The sequence below is a fragment of the Heptranchias perlo genome, chromosome 36 (assembly GCF_035084215.1).
Source record: "Heptranchias perlo isolate sHepPer1 chromosome 36, sHepPer1.hap1, whole genome shotgun sequence".
In the NCBI taxonomy this organism is placed as follows: domain Eukaryota; kingdom Metazoa; phylum Chordata; class Chondrichthyes; order Hexanchiformes; family Hexanchidae; genus Heptranchias; species Heptranchias perlo.
The window spans coordinates 21,084,987-21,107,170 of record NC_090360.1 but is presented as its reverse complement, the minus strand read 5'-3'; positions in this window follow the sequence as shown (position 1 = coordinate 21,107,170).

Here is a 22,184-nt window from a genome sequence, read left to right as displayed (position 1 = left end):
GTGTCTCCTGCTCTCCCTGCGAGGGTCAGTCCTCCTGATATCGGCCCGAAAGTGTAAACACTGCACTGAGCCAGGCTGGTTACTCCTTTGTGTAAGGTTCAGTCAACGAAGTCAGAATCCAGTCAATAATTATTGGGACATCTGTGTGAGAGCCATAGAGAAAGATTCAGAATAACCTCAATGATTTGGATCATTATGGTTTACTGCCACCAAAGGGGCCTAATAAAGGGTTGTGGCAGCGATGTATCTCCAAGATTAATGCTCTCTAACATCTTAATAGAGTTTTGTTCTTAATGATTTTTCATACTTACTGAGTACTACAACTAGTAAGTGTACAAGACACACACTTTTCTTTCTGATTCCCTCAGGATTAGTTGACAAAACAATAATATTTACACACTGACTCTAACCAAATTTACCGAATATTAAACAAACCAAATTTACCAAATTAAACAAACAAACAAAATATTTAAATGTGTTGCATCCAGAACCTTAAAGACAGTTAAAGAAAGGACTTGAATTTCTAAAGCACCTTTAACGATCTCAGGACGTCCCAAAGCACTTTACAGCCAATGAGTTATTTTGAAGTGTAGTCACTGTTGTGATGTAGGAAACGCAGCAGCCAATTTGCGCACAGCAAGATCCCACAAACAACAAGGAGATAAATGACCAGATATTCTGTTTCAGTGATGTTGGTTGAGGGAGAAATGTTGGCCAGGACACCAGGGAGAACTCACCTGCTCTTCTCCAAATAGTGCCATGGGATCTTTTACGTTCACCTCGGGCAGGGCGTCAGTTTAAAGTCGCATCCAAAAGATGGCTCCTCCGACAGTTTATTTAATTTCAAAGTATATTTCACTCATATAATTTGTAAAGGTACATACAATGCAATTCAAGTCATGCTTCAAACAATACAATACAATTTGCAACAGTACATACAGTACAATCAATACAGTTATGCACCATACGTTTTACATACAGTTCATGGTGAACAATACAAGGTGGGGTGGCCTTTCACGGTGACCATTCCCCTTAGAGCCTTTGCATTGGTCGCACCTCTCCTCGGTGCATCCCACAGCACCTACTCCTGGTCCTTGGGTTGTGCCAGTCGGCAGCACTCGGTCGTGGACAGCTCCTTCAGCTGGAAGACCAGCAGGTTTCGGGCGGACCAAAGGGCCTCCTTCACCGAGTTGATGGTCTTCCAACCGCAGGTGATATCTGTCTCGGTGTGCGTCCCGGGGAACAATCCGTAGAGCACGGCGTCCTGTGTTACCAAACGGTTTGGGATGAACTGGGATAGATACCAACACGTCTCCCTCCACATCATCTGCACAAAGGGGCAGTCTATCAGGAGGTTGTAGGTGGTCTCCTCCCCATCGCAGCCTCGAGGGCAGCTGGCAGTGGTGTTGAGGTTCCATGCGCGTTGGAAGGACCGCACTGGGAGGGCCTTTCTCACCACCATCCAGGCTACGTCCTGGTGCCTGTTGGTCAGCTCTGGCGACGAGACGTTCTGCCAAATGGCATCGACCGTCTGGCTGATCGAGAGACCAATCCGGCTTCCTCACCTCTCCTGTGCTGAGGCAGCTCCAGCGCTCTGGAGGTGGTGGTGGGGTGGAATTGTTAAAGACAGAGGAGAAAGAGAAGAATGAGGGAAAAGGAAAAGTAACAAGAGAGAGAGAGAAAACACAAGCGAGGGATTCAAAAGTGAGGGAGAGAGCAAAATGTGGAGAAAGTGGCAGCAACATCTTTTTCTGCAGATTTAACACCATCAGTGTCCTTAGATGAGCAGCCTGAGGAACAAAAGTTTTTTGGTGTGACAAAGCCTGAAAAGTTTGAGACTCAGATTTATTGCCAAGAACGGTATTTAGCTTGAGCGAAGGCATTTTGCGGGTGGGGCTTTTGGTGAGTGAAGCATGAGTTCAGCTGGGGCATGTGTGTGGGGAGGGAATTCATGTGGGCGGAGGATGTGAGGACGTGTTGGACGGGCATTTTGTGGATTGGGCATTAGATTGGTGTTCATCTAATGCTTTCAACCCTGTAGGCAAGGTTACAAAATGGCCCACTATCATAATGTTCAACTGTGTCTCCCGCTGACAAGTTTATCTTCTGAATGTCGACCTGATTTTAATGTAATAATTTGACTTGATCCATGAAGGATGCAATGAATTCAAACTTCAGCCGTGGGTTTTTTAATTGACCTTAAAGCTGGAGCCATTTTGTTTGTTCATTAAGGGCCGATTTAAAGATACAGAGACCCCAGACAATTCCTAAACACAAGGAAACTTAATTACAAACTTATTTAAATATAAATAAATGAAGAAAGAAGCAAAGGTAAGGAACAAATGTTCAAGTATTAGTGCTATAAAATTTAATTTAAAAAATTCAATATACTGTATAATAAGAAATGGAATGAAGAAGAGGAGGGATCTTGAGAAAAAACAGAATATTAGTTTTAACATAATTTTTACGATTATTAACGTATTTTTCAGTTAAATAAAGTTAATATTGCACTGATAAAACTACTGATATCAGAACAGCTTTGTTACTGTAATATTAGGGTTTGTTTCAGTGTCAAGTTTAAAACTTTAAAAATTTGATGGCTCGAGGAAATTCTGAACAGTTGCCCAAAGATGAGAAATATAGAAACAGGAGGAGCCCCTTTCAACCCCTCGAGCCTGTTCCGTCATTCAATTAGATCATGGTTGACCTGTATCTTAACTCCAGCTACACACATGTTCTGTAACTCTGAGTATCTTTGCCTAACAAAAATCTATCAAGCTCAGTTTTTAAATTTTCAATTGACCCCCAGCCTCAACAGCTTTTTGGGGGAGAAAGTTCTAGATTTCCACTACCCTTTGTGTGAAGAAATGCTTCCTGACATCACTCCTGAACGGCCTAGCTTTAATTTTAAAGTTATGCCCCCTTGTTCTGGATTCCCCCACTGTATAGCCTATCAAATCCTTTAATCATCTTAAACACCTCAATTAGATCACCCTTTAATCGTCTACTCAAGGGAATACAGGCCTAGTCAATGCAACCTGGCCTCATAATTTAACCCTTTTAGCCCTGGTATCAATCTGTGCTGCACCCCCTCCAAGGCCAATATATCCTTCCTGAGGTGCGGTGTCCAGAACTGAACACAGTACTCCAGATGGGATCTAACCAGAGCTTAATATTCGGGTAATAAATAAAAATATATTAGATACAACACTGCTTGCCTGATGGCCTCACAGGTAAGGCCATACCCGTGTATGTGACCGTACGTAACCAGGAGATCCTGGATTAAATTGCTAGTCTGAGCTGACTTAGCGCATCTTATTCAGGGCGACAGTATGGCCTGTAGGATTGGTCTCAGCAGCCTTGGACAATAGGAAGGGCGGAGGGGAATGAGCTGGGGTTACCATTGCTGATTGGTGCCTGGTTAGAAAGTGTGCACGTGTGGGTTTTGGGTGCAAGCAGGTGATTCCCCCTGAGGTTGAATAGCCTGTCAACCCTCCCGAGGGGGGATTTTGGCTCAGCCCACCTGGCAGGAACGGGGCCGGGTTGGCTGCTAAAATACCCGTGACTTACCGTCCCGTTCCTGCTCGACTTCTGCCCAGCGCCATTTTAACTGGGCCCTATTTTTAGTCGGCCGAGTCGCTTGCCTAATTCATTAATTCATGCTACTTGAGGTCCTATGACGGTCGTAGGAACACGATGGCGGTTTAACAGCATGGACTCCCTACTCAATAAAACCTGGGAGGGAAGAAGAGGAGGCCTTCTGAGGTACGTCAAAAACTTTCCTCAGTGGGGGAAGGAGGAGCTGGAGTGCTCCAGGCCCCAGAAGAAAGAAAGGAAAAACTTGCATTTATATAGCGCCTTTCATGACCTCAGGATGTCCCAAAGTGCTTTAAAGCCAAGGAAGTACTTTTGAAGCATAGGCGCCGTTGTAATGTAGGAAATACGGCAGCCAATTTGCACACAGCAAGGTCCCACAAACAGCAATGTGATAATGACCAGATAATCTGTGTTTCAGGTGCTGGTTAAGGGATCACTATTGGCCAGCTCTTCTTCAAATAGTACCATGGGGTCTTTTACGTCGACCTGAGTGGGCAGACGGGGCCTTGGTTTATCGTCTCATCTGAATGACGGCACCTCTGACAGTGCAGCACTCCCTCAGTACTACAGTTAAGTGTCAGCCTGGATTTTGTGCTCAAGTATCTGGCGTGGGACATGAAGGAAATTCTGGCCCTCTGCTACCCCGGCCTCCCTTCCCCCCTTCCCATCTTGCTGCTAACGGCCAAGACTCCAGGACCCCGCGACTTTGATCTGCCCGTAGCCGGCCAGCTGTCTCTCTCTACCCGCTTCGAGCTGGCAGCTGGCCGTTAAAACCGGCTGAGGCCTCCCACGGTGACTCCCGGGCGAGAAGACCATCGACTCCCATCCCCCCCGGCTTCCCGGCCGGGAGTTAAAATCCGCCCTGCGATCTCGACCACCCCACCGATAGAGAAAGGCCCCTTTGGGTGAGTTACCTGCGAACCCCAGACCGAGTCAGCACCTTCAGTTAAAAAGGGGGAACAAGTAGGTGAAAAATGAGACCGCAATAACAAATACTTAAACAAAACATGACTCGAAAGGATGAGAACTTCTGTTTGCTGTTTGATAAATAGATTTTTCTGTAGCTTTTAGCAAAATCCTTGGTAACCTAACACAAAGCATATTCAGTGTGAGTCTGGGATACACTGCATATGTAATCTCAAATAACAGACTTTTAATGATCACATAATCACTTTCTGTTGTTATGTAAAACTGTAACCTTAAGCACTCCTCGGCAATGCACATTTCCATTGCACTTTAACCACTTCCAGTCAATAAGCAGCAGATCCTTCTGTTTCCCATATGGCTGCATTGTCTTGATAATGGCTGATTATGCACTCCCTCTGAGCATGCTCACTCCCCCACTGAGCAGATAAACTACTGGTTTCACTTTTAGTAAAAGCCCCCCCGACAGCCAAAGGGGCTTATAGACATGGTCTAAGAGGGGGAGAGGCAGCCAGAGACTGTATCTGTGCTTTTGGCCATCTCAGAATCCTTCCGAGCATTTTGGAGTCATAGAATCATACAGCACCAGAGGAGGCCGTTCAGCCCATCGTGCCTGTGCCGGCTCCGCCATCCAAGTAGCCCCACTCCCTTGCTCCTTCCCCATAGCCCTGCAAATTGAACCTTTTCTCTTGCCCTTTTCCTTCGCTTTTTTGCACATTTAAATTAGACATTTAAAGAAAAAGGATGAATGTGGAATAAAGTGTCTCCCCCACCCCAAGGTTTCCCCCCCCCCGCCTGCCCTGAAGGTGCTGTCTCTTCCACAGATAGAAGGGTCCAAAAGTTCTCCATTGCACAAGTGGTCAACCATTTTAATACTTTTTTTATTGGGATCTCTGGAAAGTACGTCATATTTTATGAAATTATGCATATTGATTTAAACACATACTTATATTTTATGAAGTTAATGTACACATAGGTATGCAACTGATCTAAGGATTAAAATATTACACAAGGGTGTACAGCAGTGCATGCGTGTAAAATATTATATTAAAACTTTGGGGTCTTCATACTAACTGCAAAACTTTACAATCTGTTGTCACATTTTTATGTCAACTTTTCTAATTATTAATTCCTATGTCCACATTTACAATGTAAACTTGTCACATTGTAATTATACCCTCCAGCCAGTGGTTGTGCTGTAGCACCTCAGTTTTGTGTCTCCCAGCTCTGTATCCATGGATATTGTACCCCAGTGTTATACAGTGATAGACCTGTAGTGAACCCCAGTGTCATATAGGGATAGACCTGCAGTGTACCCCAGTTTTATACAGTGTCAGACCTGCACTGTAACCCAGTGTTATACAGGGGCAGGCCTGCACTGTAACCCAGCATTATACAGTGACAGTCCTGTACTGTACCCCGTGTCATACAGTGACAGACCTGTACCCACCAGTATTGTACCCCATTTTATTCAGTGACAGACCTGTATCCACCTCAACTGTACCCCAGTATTTTACAGTGACAGACCTGTACCCACCAGTACTGTACCCCAGTATTTTAAAGTGGCAGACCTGTACCCACCAGTACTGTACCCCAGTATTTTAAAGTGGCAGACCTGTACCCACCAGTACTGTACCCCAGTATTTTACAGTGACAGACCTGTACCCACCTCAACTGTACCCCAGTATTTTACAGTGACAGACCTGTACCCACCAGCACTGTACCCCAGTATTTTAAAGTGGCAGACCTGTACCCACCAGTACTGCACCCGAGTATTTTACAGTGACATACCTGTACCCACCAGTGCTGTACCCCAGTATTTACAGTGACATACCTGTACCCACCTGTACTGTACCCCAGTATTTACAGTGACAGACCTGTACTCACCAGTACTGTACCCCAGTATTTTACAGACCTGTACCCACCAGTACTGTACCCCAGTATTTACAGTGACAGACCTGTACCCACCAGTACTGTACCCCAGTATTTTACAGACCTGTACCCACAAGTACTGTACCCCAGTATTTACAGTGACAGACCTGTACCCACCAGTACTGTACCCCAGTATTTTACAGACCTGTACCCACCAGTACTGCACCCCAGTATTTTACAGACCTGTACCCACCAGTACTGTACCCCAGTATTTTACAGACCTGTACCCACCAGTACTGTACCCCAGCATTTTACAGACCTGTACCCACCAGTACTGTACCCCAGTATTTTACAGACCTGTACCCACCAGTACTGTACCCCAGTATTTTACAGACCTGTACCCACCAGTACTGTACCCCAGTATTTTACAGACCTGTACCTACCAGTACTGTACCCCAGTATTTTACAGACCTGTACCCACCAGTACTGTACCCCAGTATTTTACAGACCTGTACCCACCAGTACTGTACCCCAGTATTTTACAGACCTGTACCCATCAGTACTGTACCCCAGTATTTTACAGACCTGTACCCACCAGTACTGTACCCCAGTATTTTACAGACCTGTACCCACCAGTACTGTACCCCAGTATTTTACAGACCTGTACCCATCAGTACCGTACCCCAGTATTTTACAGACCTGTACCCACCAGTACTGTACCCCAGTATTTTACAGACCTGTACCCACCAATTTGGGAATGAAAGTGAAGTATAAGCAGCAAATGAAATGCTGTTTTAATGTCCAGCCTGTGTTTGGTGGAATGGTGGCATGTGGGACATTTTATTGGATGTTATGGCACTCCCTCTCTCCCAGAAGCAAACTTCTTTGCTGAGCAGAGGCAGTGTTGGAAAGAGTCTCCAAACCTACTGCATATGTGCTGACTTCTGCAAGAAGATGTCAGACCTGAAGAGATCCACAGGATGTACGTCCATAATATTAATGTGCATGACACACGTCTGCCATTAATGGAGATGTAATTCAGCCCCGACAAACTTTTCACCCTGAACTGCCTGTCCATGAAATCTAGCAATAGGAAGTTAACAAGTGCAGTACTGCTCTGAGATGACGAGGTGAATCAATCATTGACCTGAATGTGAAGAATTAATACAGGCGATACACAATACTGAAGGGAATGAATAGGTTGCTATGCTAAGTTCATGGACACCTGTGTGCACTGCAAAGCCAATTTAGCCAGTTGAGTGAGCCGAACAAGGGGATTCCAATTCCCTGGAAACATCCAATATGCCACATCGACTATATTGCTCTCTGACATTCCCATGTTCTCATACTTTTAATGTATAAGCACTGAATCGCCATGAGCAGTAGAACTGTGGAGTACAGGCCTCCTTCATAGGAAATCATTAACACGGACTGCACAGAAGGAATGGGTGATGGCAAAGGATGTGCCCAAACTTGTGGCTGTTACGTCAATATTCGTAATGTGTTACATTACACTGAGTGCCAAGAAAGACTCGATTCAAGCAGTGTCACAGAGGAGAGTGTGTAAGGGCCAATTCACCAATCCCATGCTTCCAATGGGAATTGCACTCAAAAGGGAGCAGAGATCAGAGATTGAGCTATAACACCGATCGGATTCTCTGATCCGTGCATCTTTCGAGAGTTGATCCTCATTGTGATTGCTGGATTGATGAACAGTGCTGTTATGATCTAGTTCATTCAGACAATGTCCTGACTCTTTGCCTTTTTTTCTCTTTTCAACAACAACAAAACCTTGCATTTATATAGCGCCTTTAATGCAATAAAATGTCCCAAGGCGCTTCACAGAAACGCTATCAGACAAAATTTGACACTGAGCCAAAAAAGGAGCTATTAGGACAGGTGACCAAAAGTTTGGTCAAAGAGGTAGGTTTTAAGAAGTGACTTATAGGAGAGAGAGGTAGATAGGCAGAGAGGTTTAGGGAGGGAATTTCAGAGCTTAGGGTCTAGGCAGCTGAAAGCACGGCCGCCAATGGTGGATCGATGAAAATTGGGGATGCGCAAGAGGCCAGAATTGGAGGAGTGCAGAAATCTCGGAGGCTGGAGGAGGTTACAGAGAAAGTGAGAGGCATTTCTTAGAGATTGAGGAACCGGTACACGTCGCTGTGCAGTACGCCAGGAGGAGAATGTCGTACAGAGAATCCAGAACGGGGGGCATAGTCTTATAATCAGAGCCAGATATTCAGGAGCGCGTTTTCAACAAAGGGTTATGGAAATCTGGAACTCTATTCCCCAAATGGTTCTAGATACTGGGACAACTGATATTATCAAGACTGAGATCGATAGACTTCTGTTAGGTATCAAGGGATATGGAGCAAAGGCGGGAAAATGGAGTTGAGGTACAGATCAGCCATGATCTGATTGAATGGCGGAACAGGCTCGAGGGGCTGAATGGCCTCCTCCTGTTCCTATGTCCCGATGTTCCTATGACACAGTGCTGCTTTGTAACAAAGTGCTGCAAAGTACACTCACTGCGTAGAATGCTGGCCAGACCTATTATGCTCCTTTAATAGCCTCTCGTGGAATCCTCTCTGTTGTTTCTCTTGCTGCTCCATTGCCAAATGGAATGGAGAAGGTGCATTAAATGACCATGTATGTCCCAAGGGCACAGCCATTGGGGAGGGGGGTTAGGGGACATGTTCCCCATAAAGATTCTCTTGACATGGATTACTTTGCGTCTCTTTCCCCTTGCTCCAAATTTTAGAAATACCTCTGATACCTTCCCCCCTCCAATTCTACATACTCGGTTTAGCCTTTGTGATGCTTGGATCACTTTGTGCTTCCTCAGTGTAAAAAGTTGGATTGCCAGGTGGTGAGGATAGCATACTAGAGCCTAGTCTTCAGTTGCTTCCAAGCCTTTATTCTCAGAGCTCCCCTTTTGCACATTGTGCCCCCCTAGATAAGCGCCCTCCTATAAATGGGTACAAGAGAGTCCCCAATTGATACCCACCATTTGAATACAATTAACACTAATTGATATAAAATGGATGCAATTAACACTCAGGACTTCAGTTGTTGTTCGAACGAAGATTGGTACAGATGCTGCCGTGCCACTGGTTTAATATCAGCATCAAAAGAAAGAACATGCATTTATATAGCACCTTTCACGACTTCAGGGCGTAACAAAGCGTTTCACAGCCAATGAAGTACTTTTGAAGTGTAGTCACTGTTGCAATGTAGGAAACACATCAGCCAATTTGCACACAGCAAGGTCCCACAAACAACAATGACATAAATAACCAGATAATCTGTTTTAGTGATGTTAGTTGAAGGATAAATATTGGCCAGGCTAACTCCCCTACTCTTCTTCAAATAATACATCCACCTGAGAGGGTAGACGGAGCTTAATTTAACATTTCATCCCAAAGACAGCACCTCAAACAGTGCAGCACACCCTCAGTAGTGCGCTGGAATGGCAGCCTGGATTACGTGCTGAAGTCTCTGGAGTAGGACTTGAACCTACAACCATTCTAACTCAAAGGCAAGAGTGCTACCACTGAGCCACTGCTGATACCTTCAGTGTCGAGAGTCAATGGAGTGAGAGATGTTGAACACTGCTGCAGAGACGTTTAAACAGCAATTACCTACAAATTAGCAAACTCCGCAATACAAAAAAACTGGGATTTTTCGATCATCATTGCCGGTGTTAGTGCCGCCATTAAAGTAATGCCCATCGGGAAATCCAGGCTGGAATCTGTGGGTTGATTTTAACTCTGGGTGGGGTCGGAACGCTCAAGGATTGTCCTGGAGTCTCCAAGAATTAATGATTAATGTCTTGGACACTGCTGCGAGCAACAACCATGAGAAAAATCACAGAGGCATAGAAAAAAATGATGTGTTTTTTTCATTTTTTTTTGAACACTTTTGTTTATTAGTTATAAAAATATTGGAGATGGGGGAAGAAAGCTGTTTGACTGACAGTCAAGAATCATCCAATCAGGTACCGAAGAGTCTGATCGCTTGCCAATTGGCCGTGGGAAAGCAGCGCGCCGTGAAGATGGGCATGTTGGGCGACCAATGGCAGGAGCGTGGGGGCGGGGCAGTTGGAGGCAGGATGTCATGTGATGAAACCTCCAGGAATATGTTCAGCTAGAGTTGGCAACCTTAGGTTCGGGGCAGGCAGAAGGTGGGATGGGTGCAAAATTTGAGGCCTTGGCTCCTTTAACTCATGGGCCTCATTAACATGCAGCTGGCTCTCCTCCCACCCAGAACTGGTGGGGTTTCCTGGAGGGTCTCGTGAAAGGGAAGTGGGGGGAATTGGGGGAGAGCAGGTGAGGACATGACGTTCCTTGTGGGGCCTGGAGGAGCACTTCAGTTGCTTCTAACCCCACAAAGGGAAGAAAAAATTTATCTGTTTGGGCCTTTTCATTCTACCGGCTCAGGCCTGAGTTAAAATTGCAGTCGGGGCCCAATGACATCATCAGATTTCAATCTTTATATTGAAAGAAGGACCCCATCAGCTTAGCAGCCCATACAGAAGCCTGATTGAAAGTTATGAGCGTTTGGATCCAGGCAGCGTTCTGACAGGCAAATAACATGGTGTATTTGACCTGCCTGGTTTCCAGGTTAAAATCGTGCCCCTGGTGGTTTGATGCCAAACAGCCACTTTAAACAGGAAGCAACATGATACAAGTGGGAAAAATCAGCATTATACTGCACTCAGTAAATTCCTCAAAAGGACCCGCATGAAACAGGACACATTAAGGAACTTCTAAACTAGAATCTGGGATTGAGCTACTTCCTTGGATTAAGTGGGAACAGTCGGGACGATATTCTGAGTTCATCTTTCCAGCCAAAGCCTTGGCAGCTGGAAGCACATACCAGGAATTCATAGGCAGCACACCCACGATATCCCACAGCTCCCTGTCAGGAGTGAAAACTCAGAAAAGGACGCCCCACACGAAAATTTCAAACAGCCACCATTAAACTTTACTGAAACTCCGGTGAAGAGTGAGGCATGTGAGGTTAGAGCTGTGTGTGTTTTGACCAGTTTCCCTGACAGGAAGTCCGGGCCTGGGGCCGCAGGGTGAGGGATGCACTCGGTTAATCAAAGGGTTTATCTGAGTAACAATCAGTGATAAGGCAGAGAGAGAGATTCTGATTAGGAAGAGGATGAAGGAGTTAGATTATTGAAGCAGGAGATGAGCTGCTGATTGTATCAGGTCTGATAATGAGTCCAACACCCCCACATTACATTAAAGAGTAAGACACTATCATTAGACATTAATTAAGTCATAAGGGTACCTGAGAGCTGAGCAGGAAACAACTTCAGATCACGTTTACACAGCTGCAACTTTACTTTTAGGCTGAATTCAGTCGGGTGGGAGGGGAGAATGTATCTCGTAATGCAGGGAGGGAGCAGAGAGAAGTGCAGGCAATACAATGGAAGGTGTAGTTGGGAAATGATGTGGAGATGCCGGTGATGGACTGGGGTGGACAAATGTAAGGAATCTTACAACACCAGGTTATAGTCCAACAGTTTTATTTGAAAATCACAAGCTTTCAGAGGCTTTCTCCTTCGTCAGGTGACGAAGGAGAAAGCCTCCGAAAGCTTGTGATTTTCAAATAAAACTGTTGGACTATAACCTGGTGTTGTAAGATTCCTTATAGTTGGGATATGGAGAGGGTGTAGTGGGGATATGGGGATGGGGCAACAGGAATATGAGAGGGAGGGCTATTGGGGTGGGAGGCAGTTGCAAGATGGGGGAGGTAGTATGGGGAGGAGGCTGTGGGCATATGAGGTTGGATGCAGTAGGAAGGGTATTGGGGAAAAGGCAGTGAAGGATGTGGGGAGGGTGCAATGGGAGGAGTAGAAGGAGAATTCAGCAGGATATATGGAGAGGTTACAGCAGGAAGAATTTAGGAAAGATACAGTGGGGACATAGTAAGGTTTCAATGAGGAGGCATAGACAGAATGCGATGGTGGTTTGGGGAAGAGGATGTGAGGAGTGTGGGGAGGAGGATATGAGTGTAAATGGGGAGGAGGATGTGGGTGGATATTGGGAGGAGGAGGATGTGGGTGGATATTGGGAGGAGGATGTGGGGAGGGGGCAGTGGGGGTACTGGTTGCAGTGTGAGCTTGTGCTGCAGCAACTAATTCTCTGCCCCATGGGGTCTTGTTGGATTCCTAACTGACACTGTTGCTTTGCTCTGTGACCAGACTATACCAGGTGCTGGAGCAGGAATTTCTGCTCGCACGATAGTTCTACTGAATCAGGATATTCCCGGTTCATGTTTTAAGCTGCTATCCAGTGACCCCTGCTGGAAAGTGGATCTCAGATGAGGGATGGCTTTGGCCTCAGCTGTGATGCTCTCCAGGGTGGAATAGCCTGTCTTGGCTCACAGTTGAGTGAGGAATCAGAGGACATGCAACACTTTGTGAAATCCTTCAGGAGGGGAGACAACTGTCGGAAAAAGAATTGTGATTTGTGCTTGTGGATTTGGTGCATGTACAAATATTATTGAACCAAACAATATCTATGTCTTTAAATGAAAATTAAATTAAAGTAAAGCAGAACCCTGTAATATTCATAAGTCAAAGATCTATGTAAACAGATTTGGTAATCACACCTCACGTCAAGATCAAAAGTGGGAACAGTTTGTATATATTAGGAACTTGTGCAGATTTAGGGTTTGTCTGTTCTCGTTCTGTACAAATAAACACAGTTACTGAGTCAATGATGGGAGAGATTGGGCAAAGATTTATCTTTAAATTGGTCTTGTTTGCCTGGTACCCCAGTGTCAAAATATCATGTTCGAATGAATCATCGGGAGTTGATTAGTTCTGTGGTAATTGCTCCGTCGTCTCCTCAGTTTGTTGTTGCTCGCTGTGTGATGTTTATAAAGCTGTCTGACAGTAGACAATTAATGTTAGAATTAACTTTAAAGAGAGAGTTGACAGCGACAGATCACTCTCACGCATTTGGTGTTAGAGTTAGTACAAAATAAATCTTCAGCCAGTCGATTGAGGTGCACTCTGCATGGGGTCTACACGAGGTTTGGCGGGGGGGTTGGGAGGAAGTGTTGGTTTTTGAGGGCAAGAAAGATGGTAAGTATTTTTACTATAACTTTGGGAATGACAAATAACAGACGTTCGATAAATGAAATGTTACATTGTATTATGTTTGTTGAAGATTTCAGCTTCACTGACCATGGGCTGGCCTTCTGCAAATGTGCCCAGAAAATCACTTGACTTGACCCTAAACCCTTCTGGAGTGGGAACTGACAGAGCCGGCCCACGGCATTTGATAGGTCACACAAGCCAGATTGGAAACGATTTCCTAACTCGCTGCCGGCCCTCCGGAAGCATCGTCCGCTATCTCCCGGAGAATTCGCCACAAGCCATTCACTGACCAGGTACATTTAGGAAAGATACCATGGAGGGGGGGTAACTTCTCCATTCAGAATAATAAATGTCTGGAATAATCGACTAAGCAAGGCGATAGAAGTAATAATGCTGGATTTTCCAAAATGCTGTAAGATGCATTAATGGGAGAGTTAATGTACAAGTTAATGGGTCAACTGGTCTTTTCCGATCCCTGAATTTTCTTATGTTCTCATAAGCCTGTCTTAGCTTCTAAGTAAGTTTATATCGCACACCATTCATTTATCAGAAATATATGGCTGTGCCCTTCTCTACGATGTGACTGTCTTTATTTTTCCTCCATTGCTAAAGGCAGTCTAAATTTGATAAGATTACATCGGTTAGTCACTTTATGCCGTGAAGGTTAAAAGCCCCATTTCTGGAGCTTGTCTTAATGTGAAATGCACTGTGTTGCACTGGGCCATTCACAGCAGGTTCAGTCCATGGCCTGTGTTGAATCAGGACTGGTGGTGAGGGTACTAGAGTTGGCCTCAGCTTTCCTGGCTAGGGAGGAGAAAAACCAGCCAGGATTCCCACTCCTGGTCGCTATCTGGTGGCCTCTACTGGAAAGCCCGCATATGTGGAGGGCGGGTAAGCATAGGACGAGCTGTGATGTTTCCCTTCTCAGCAGGTTCAGTAAATCCTTGCAGCCCTTGTCATCCCTGTCCATTATATCGCCAGCATTCACTATTTAAACAAATTCCTTCAAAAAAATCAACAGAAATAATGGAACGAATCCAAAGGGAGGTCAGAGTTGATCCTAATTCTTTTTAACTGGTTGATTTTTAAGAGTATCTTGATGATGAGACTCCCTCTTTAAATACGTTAGATTAACAGCATCTAGATAAGCTGACATTGGAAACCGTAGGTGATTGACTTCCTTGGACAGTTCAAAGATGATTCTCCCACCAAACACTTAGTTCAAATGATTATTTTAGTTGCTGCAATAATTTTGATAGGATGGTGAAACAGGCACATAATAAATTATTAATTTGATCAGATAATTGTGATAGGGAGGGACTGACAACTGGCAGTAATTTCAAAGTGAGGTTGATGGACTATTCAGGGTCTGTTTAACTCTTTGGGAGTAATTTAGATTTTGGGCGATAGTGTAAAACAGGGGATGTCTGAACAGCCGCCTGTGAGAATGCTAGAGTTGGCCTCTTCCGATTTTCATTTCCACTGACTTAAATAGAATTGACAATCGGGAGAGGTGTATAACAGATGGCTGATCTGATATCGTCCGTTTTATACTATTGCCCAACGTCAAAATTACTCCCTTTTACTTTATGACGAGGAAATGGCATTCCTTCCATTGTGGACAACGCCACTTTCACCATCAAGATAAGTGGTGAGTAGAGTGCACTTTAGATTTGTTAGCCATGGCTCAGTGTGTAGCATTCTAACCTCTCAATCATGAAGGTTGTGGGTTTAAGTCCCACTTAAGCACAAAATCTAGACTGACACTCCAATGCAGTGCTGCACTGTTGGAGGTGCTGTCTTTTCGGATGAGATGTTAAACTGAGGTCCTGTCTGCCCTCTTAGGTGGACATAAAAGATCCTACAACACTATTTCGAAACAAAGAAAGCGTTCAGCCCATTCATCTGGGCTGGGTTTGAGAAAGGCAAAGGGACTGCATCTAACTCCCTGGATCTTTGGTCTCCCTTGGCTCTTCTTTCTAAGATTACTCATAATATTGGGTCATGTGATCGGTGAGGCTCAGAGCATAAATATTATCGGTCGAAATGGAAGTGGAGAACTGTGGACCACATCAAAATTTGAAAGAGCAGGTGTGTCCAAACCTTTATCTCCGTGAGTTGAATGCACCATGGAACTCTGGGGGGTCACATATAAAGTTGAATTCTTAGTTCTCCTTAATTTGCATATATCTTAAATTGGTAATGCTATGTGATCTTTGTGCCCTGATTTGGGATTTATCCACCAATAAGGTAATTGCGCTAAGAACAGCCCTTTCTAAACCTCCAGGCCCATAAAATTCAAACAGGGCGAATGGGCAAATCCGAAATGACTGATATGTTTGAGCTTCAAGTAGTTGGACTGTCAGGGATCGAGGGCCCCTTGATACCCTAGGGCTGTATGGTTGGACAACCTTGGTCTATAGGGTGAGTACGTTGGCCCTGGTTGTGGAGGTCCAAACATAACAAACCCCATTAAACTTGGACCCAAGCCCATATCAGAAGCTCTCTTTCCAATATGTTAAATGGAGATCAACAGAAAAAACATGGGATAGGTCAGAAAATATAATCAAAACTTGGACTTCAGGTTCTTATAATACATCACCAGTAGGATGCTAGACCCCTTGAAGTTGAACCTCGGTCCTTATTTCATTCAAATTCATTTCCCATCCATGGGTGATGTTTGTTTGCTTCTGATTCAGATGTTGGATAGATCCTTGCCCGGTTGCAAAGTAGTCCACATCAGGGCTGGCAGGGGGACTTGTAGGATAGGTTGACTGCTGGTCTCACTGGGCAGATATTGGCTGAAGTAGAATTTTGGGTGGCCATGGAGAAATCAATGACCCAGACTGTGCTTCCCCTTGATGGTGAGGCAGTGTGGTGAAGCCAGTCTTCCAGTTATAGCGATGACAGCAGTAGAGATATAAATGAGGGAGGAACAAAATTGAAATTAAAAGCACCAGACACTAAATTATATGAAAAATAAATGTACACATCCCTCCAAAGTGACAGGCAGTGCCTGCTTCATGGAACAGTTCATGATGCAGTAGCTGAAACCTTGCAGTTCTCCAGATGATCCTTATAGAATCATAGAATCATAGAAGTTACAACATGGAAACAGGCCCTTCGGCCCAACATGTCCATGTCGCCCAGTTTATACCACTAAGCTAGTCCCAATTGCCTGCACTTGGCCCATATCCCTCGATACCCATCTTCCCCATGTAACTGTCCAAATGCTTTTTAAAAGACAAAATTGTACCCGCCTCTACTACTGCCTCTGGCAGCTCGTTCCAGACACTCACCACCCTTTGAGTGAAAAAATTGCCCCTCTGGATCCTTTTGTATCTCTCCCCTCTCACCTTAAATCTGTGCCCCCTCGTTATAGACTCCCCTACCTTTGGGAAAAGATTTTGACTATCGACCTTATCTATGCCCCTCATTATTTTATAGACTTCTATAAGATCACCCCTTAACCTCCTACTCTCCAGGGAATAAAGTCCCAGTCTGTCTAACCTCTCCCTGTAAGTCAAACCATCAAGTCCCGGTAGCATCCTAGTAAATCTTTTCTGCACTCTTTCTAGTTTAATAATATCCTTTCTATAATAGGGTGACCAGAACTGTACACAGTACTCCAAGTGTGGCCTCACCAATGCCCTGTACAACTTCAACAAGACATCCCAACTCCTGCATTCAATGTTCTGACCAATGAAACCAAGCATGCTGAATGCCTTCTTCACCACCCTATCCACCTGTGACTCCACTTTCAAGGAGCTATGAATCTGTACTCCTAGATCTCTTTGTTCTATAACTCTCCCCAACGCCCTACCATTAACGGAGTAGGTCCTGGCCCGATTCGATCTACCAAAATGCATCACCTCACATTTATCTAAATTAAACTCCATCTGCCATTCATCGGCCCACTGGCCCAATTTATCAAGATCCCGTTGCAATCCTAGATAACCTTCTTCACTGTCCACAATGCCACCAATCTTGGTGTCATCTGCAAACTTACTAACCATGCCTCCTAAATTCTCATCCAAATCATTAATATAAATAACAAATAACAGCGGACCCAGCACCGATCCCTGAGGCACACCGCTGGACACAGGCATCCAGTTTGAAAAACAACCCTCGACAACCACCCTCTGTCTTCTGTCGTCAAGCCAATTTTGTATCCAATTGGCTACCTCACCTTGGATCCCATGAGATTTAACCTTATGTAACAACCTACCATGCGGTACCTTGTCAAATGCTTTGCTGAAGTCCATGTAGACCACGTCTACTGCACAGCCCTCATCTATCTTCTTGGTTACCCCTTCAAAAAACTCAATCAAATTCGTGAGACATGATTTTCCTCTCACAAAACCATGCTGACTGTTCCTAATTAGTCCCTGCCTCTCCAAATGCCTGTAGATTCTGTCCCTCAGAATACCCTCTAACAACTTACCCACTACAGATGTCAGGCTCACTGGTCTATAGTTCCCAGGCTTTTCCCTGCCGCCCTTCTTAAACAAAGGCACAACATTTGCTACCCTCCAATCTTCAGGCACCTCACCTGTAGCGGTGGATGATTCAAATATCTCTGCTAGGGGACCCGCAATTTCCTCCCTAACCTCCCATAACGTCCTGGGATACATTTCATCAGGTCCCGGAGATTTATCTACCTTGATGCGCGTTAAGACTTCCAGCACCTCCCTCTCTGTAATATGTACACTCCTCAAGACATCACTATTTATTTCCCCAAGTTCCCTAACATCCATGCCTTTCTCAACCGTAAATACCGATGTGAAATATTCATTCAGGATCTCACCCATCTCTTGTGGTTCCGCACATAGATGACCTTGTTGATCCTTAAGAGGCCCTACTCTCTCCCTAGTTACCCTTTTGCCCTTTATGTATTTGTAGAAGCTCTTTGGATTCACCTTTGCCTGATCTGCCAAAGCAATCTCATATCCCCTTTTTGCCCTCCTGATTTCTCTCTTAACTCTACTCCGGCAATCTCTATACTCTTCAAGGGATCCACTTGATCCCAGCTGCCTATGCATGTCATATGCCTCCTTCTTATTTTTGACTAGTGCCTCAATCTCCCGAGTCATCCAAGGTTCCCTACTTCTACCAGCCTTGCCCTTCACTTTATAGCAGCTGTTCACTGAGTTAAAGCCCTGTACAGTGGGATACACACCAAGAGGGTCCCAGGTTTGATGCCTGCCCTTGTGCTAAGTTAGTTGACCTCTGTGGGGGTGCTGCTTCTGTCCCCAGTTTCTAGAGACGAGAAAAATAGGCCACAGTTTCTTCTTCTTATCACAATGAAGTGTCTCTTACTAGAAGGGCACATGCGTCGTCAATTGGTGAGGATAAGGTTGGCCAAATAATCCACTGCTGGTCAACCCAGGCTCAGAAGTGAAGGATAAGCCAAAATGGAAAGGTACCTGAGGGGAGGGGGCACCACTGGACTGCACTGATCTCAGGCAAGGGGGGAAAACGTGACCAGAGAAAAACAAAGTTACTTACAACACCCAAGAGTTATCTGTGCAATGGATTAACACAGAATATAGAATAACATCACCACTATACATTATATTAAAGAGTGTTGTCCAATACAAATCCCTGATTATCCACAGGTGTGGCAAAACCATTATAGCCACATGCACTAATTTTAGGAGAAAACGTTGTAATCACAATACAGGAAAATGTACTTCACATGTGTGTATTTACTTAACAAATATCCACCATCATTCAGTAACCAAGGAAGTAAATCACTCACAACCATCAAAAAACACTCGCACACTCTGCTTTTCATCTAACCATTTTACCAACAAACGCATACAAAGGTTAAAGTTCACATGCATACACTGTGTGAATATGAGTATTGAGGCCCAACAACAGTGTCTACTGCTCATTTTTTATTTACCAATCAGAATTGCAATTAGCCACATCTGGATTCCCAATTAGCCACATGTGGCCACTGACTAACGTATTGGACAACACCAATATAGAATAGCCCATTCATTGTATAGGCGTCATGGCAAAACGTGTTGAAAATCAAGGACTCTTGGCGTGGAACATGTGGTGATTATCCTGGAATTAATTCGTGTGCATGCAGTCCAACCCCTGCTGTAGTTATAGAATCTCACAGCACAGAAGGAGGCCATTTGGCCCATCGTGCCTGTGCCAGCTCTTTGAAAGAGCAATCCAAATAGTCCCACACCCCTGCTCTTTCCCCATAGCCCTGCAAATTTTCCTTTTCAAGTATATATCCAATTCCCCTTTGAAAGTTACCATTGAATCTGTTTCCGCCAGCTTTTCAGGCAGTGTGTTCCGCATCATAACAACTTGCTCAGTAAAAAAATGTCTCCTCATCTCCCCTCTGGTTCTTTTGCCGATTATCTTAAATCTGGTCACCGACCAAAAATTTATTTCTGGGAATCACACCGTGATTATTCAGCACTGACCCCGTTATTTTCCGAAAAGTCCGGGAGTGAGTGGGAATACCATTGTCGAGCTTCGCACTCTGTCCCAGCTCGACCTGCTCCATGATGAGCGCAACCAGCCTATTAAAATATTGGCATGCCAGATTTCCGAATCCTCCGTTTCTCATCCTTGTTTTCAAATCCCTCCATGGCCTCGCCCCTCCCCATCTCTGTAACCTCCCCCAGCCCTACAACCCTCCGAGATCTCTGCGCTCCCTGATTTTCATCGCTCCATCATTCCTTCAGTTGCCAAGGCCCCAAGCTCTGGAACTCCCTCCCGAAACCTCTCAGCCTCTCCACCCCTCTCTCTCCTCCTTTAAGACATTCCTTAAAACTTATATCTTTGACCAAGTTTTTGGTCACCTGTCCTAATATCTCCTTATGTTGCTCGGTGAAATGCTTCTGTGAAATGCTTTGGGACATTTTACTAGATTAAAGGCACGATATAAATGTAAGTTGTTGTTGTTGTTGCTGTTGTTGTTGTCGTCCTCCTCATGTGCTCCAGGACTGGTCAATTGTCTAACACGACACTGGCCAAGTGTGATGGGAGCCGCTTCACTGGGATTTGACACTTATATCGTTGGCTCGATTTTAACTCCCCCCCCCCCCCCCGGGCGGTAATCAGGTGTGGGGGAGGTAGTTAAAATGTAGCAAGGGTCTTCCTGGGTAGGGGGCTCATTAGACTTTAATTCCCAACGTCAAAAGGGGGCCCACCAATGCCAGTCAGGAAACTTATGATCTACCCAACTACAATTTTAAATTGTAGGCGGCAAGGACACCTGCACCAAATGGGTGGGGTTCTCTTTAAATATGCAGATCGGGCTTCGATTAAGTCATCGGGGCCCAATCTGCCATTTTAACCTGAGGCCTGAGCCGGAGAACAGTGGTGCCTTCCCTGCTAGGCCAAACCTGTCGGGAGATGGATCAAGGGTCAGAAGAGGCCCAGCAGGAGTGCTTCTCCGACCCCACAAGGAAACCTTGGGCCTCCCCTGCCCCAGGCTTTCCCCCTCCCTCGACTGTGATTCCCCTCCTTACCTTGTGCCGGGGGCCATTCCCCTGGGTCCTCGCTGCCGTCCCAATTTTATCGACCGTTTTTGGCAGGAGGTCAGCGCGGTAATGAGGCCCGGCCGTTAAAATCAGCCGAACCTTCCCGCTGCCGCTCTAGGTGGGCCGGCCGTTCCCGCTATGAGGTTAAAATCGAGCCCCAAGTGGCAGGAAGGAGGGGAGCCAGGGACGCACACTGTCACTGTCACAAATCACATAGGAGCGTGCTGAACACCAGAGGATGTCACATGTCGACGAATCACAGGCCCGAACTACACACTATGGCCTGGATTTTCCTCTTTGGGGCAAAGTCCCTCTGTGGGGCAAAGTCCCTCTGTGGGGCAAAGCTCCTCTGTGAACAACTCAGCCCCCAACCACCTTCCTGGGTAGGAGGGCTCATTAGACTTGAATTCCCACTGTCGAGAGGGAGCCCACCAATGCCAGTCAGGAAACTCTGCCGGAATTGCAGCAGGGGCACCTGACGATCTGCCGAGGGAGTTAAAGGAGCAGAAGCTCCTTGACAATTGGAATGGGGGCCCCCCCCCCCAATTCGGGTATTCACCGTCGAATTGCGGGATCTCACCTCACTTTCCTAATGGCGGCCCCTGCAAGCGCTGGTAAGAGCGACAGGCGGAGAAACAACGGGCGTCAGCGGTCCTAGTGGGGGTGCGGGGGTGCGGGGGTGCGGGGGTGCGGGGAGGGGGTGAGGAAATCCCACTTGGGCTGTGAGGTGATGGTTGACCTCACCGCCTGAATTTCTCAAACATTCTCCGTCGCAATCTCCCCTTTTCTGGACAGGATCACAGAGAATTCGCCCAACAATGTGGAGATATATCAATATATAAAATCTTGTGTGTAGTTGCTTTAATGACAATTAAAATTTCCTCTGCTGATATTTAGATATTACAACAGTGATTAAATGTACTTGATTGGCTGGAAAGCACTTTGGGACATCTTGAGGTCATGAAAGGTGCTATATAAATGCAAGTTCTTTCTTTATTACTATAGCATTCCTCATGTATGGACCCTTTCCCGTGAGTGTGGGCTGGAAAATTGTGCTCTCGTTTGATAGCTCCACCTCTGACCCACACTGGTGTCGAGCGAGGCTCTCCAGGTCGACAGCAAAGCCTCACAAAATCGTCCCCTCCAACATTATTTAA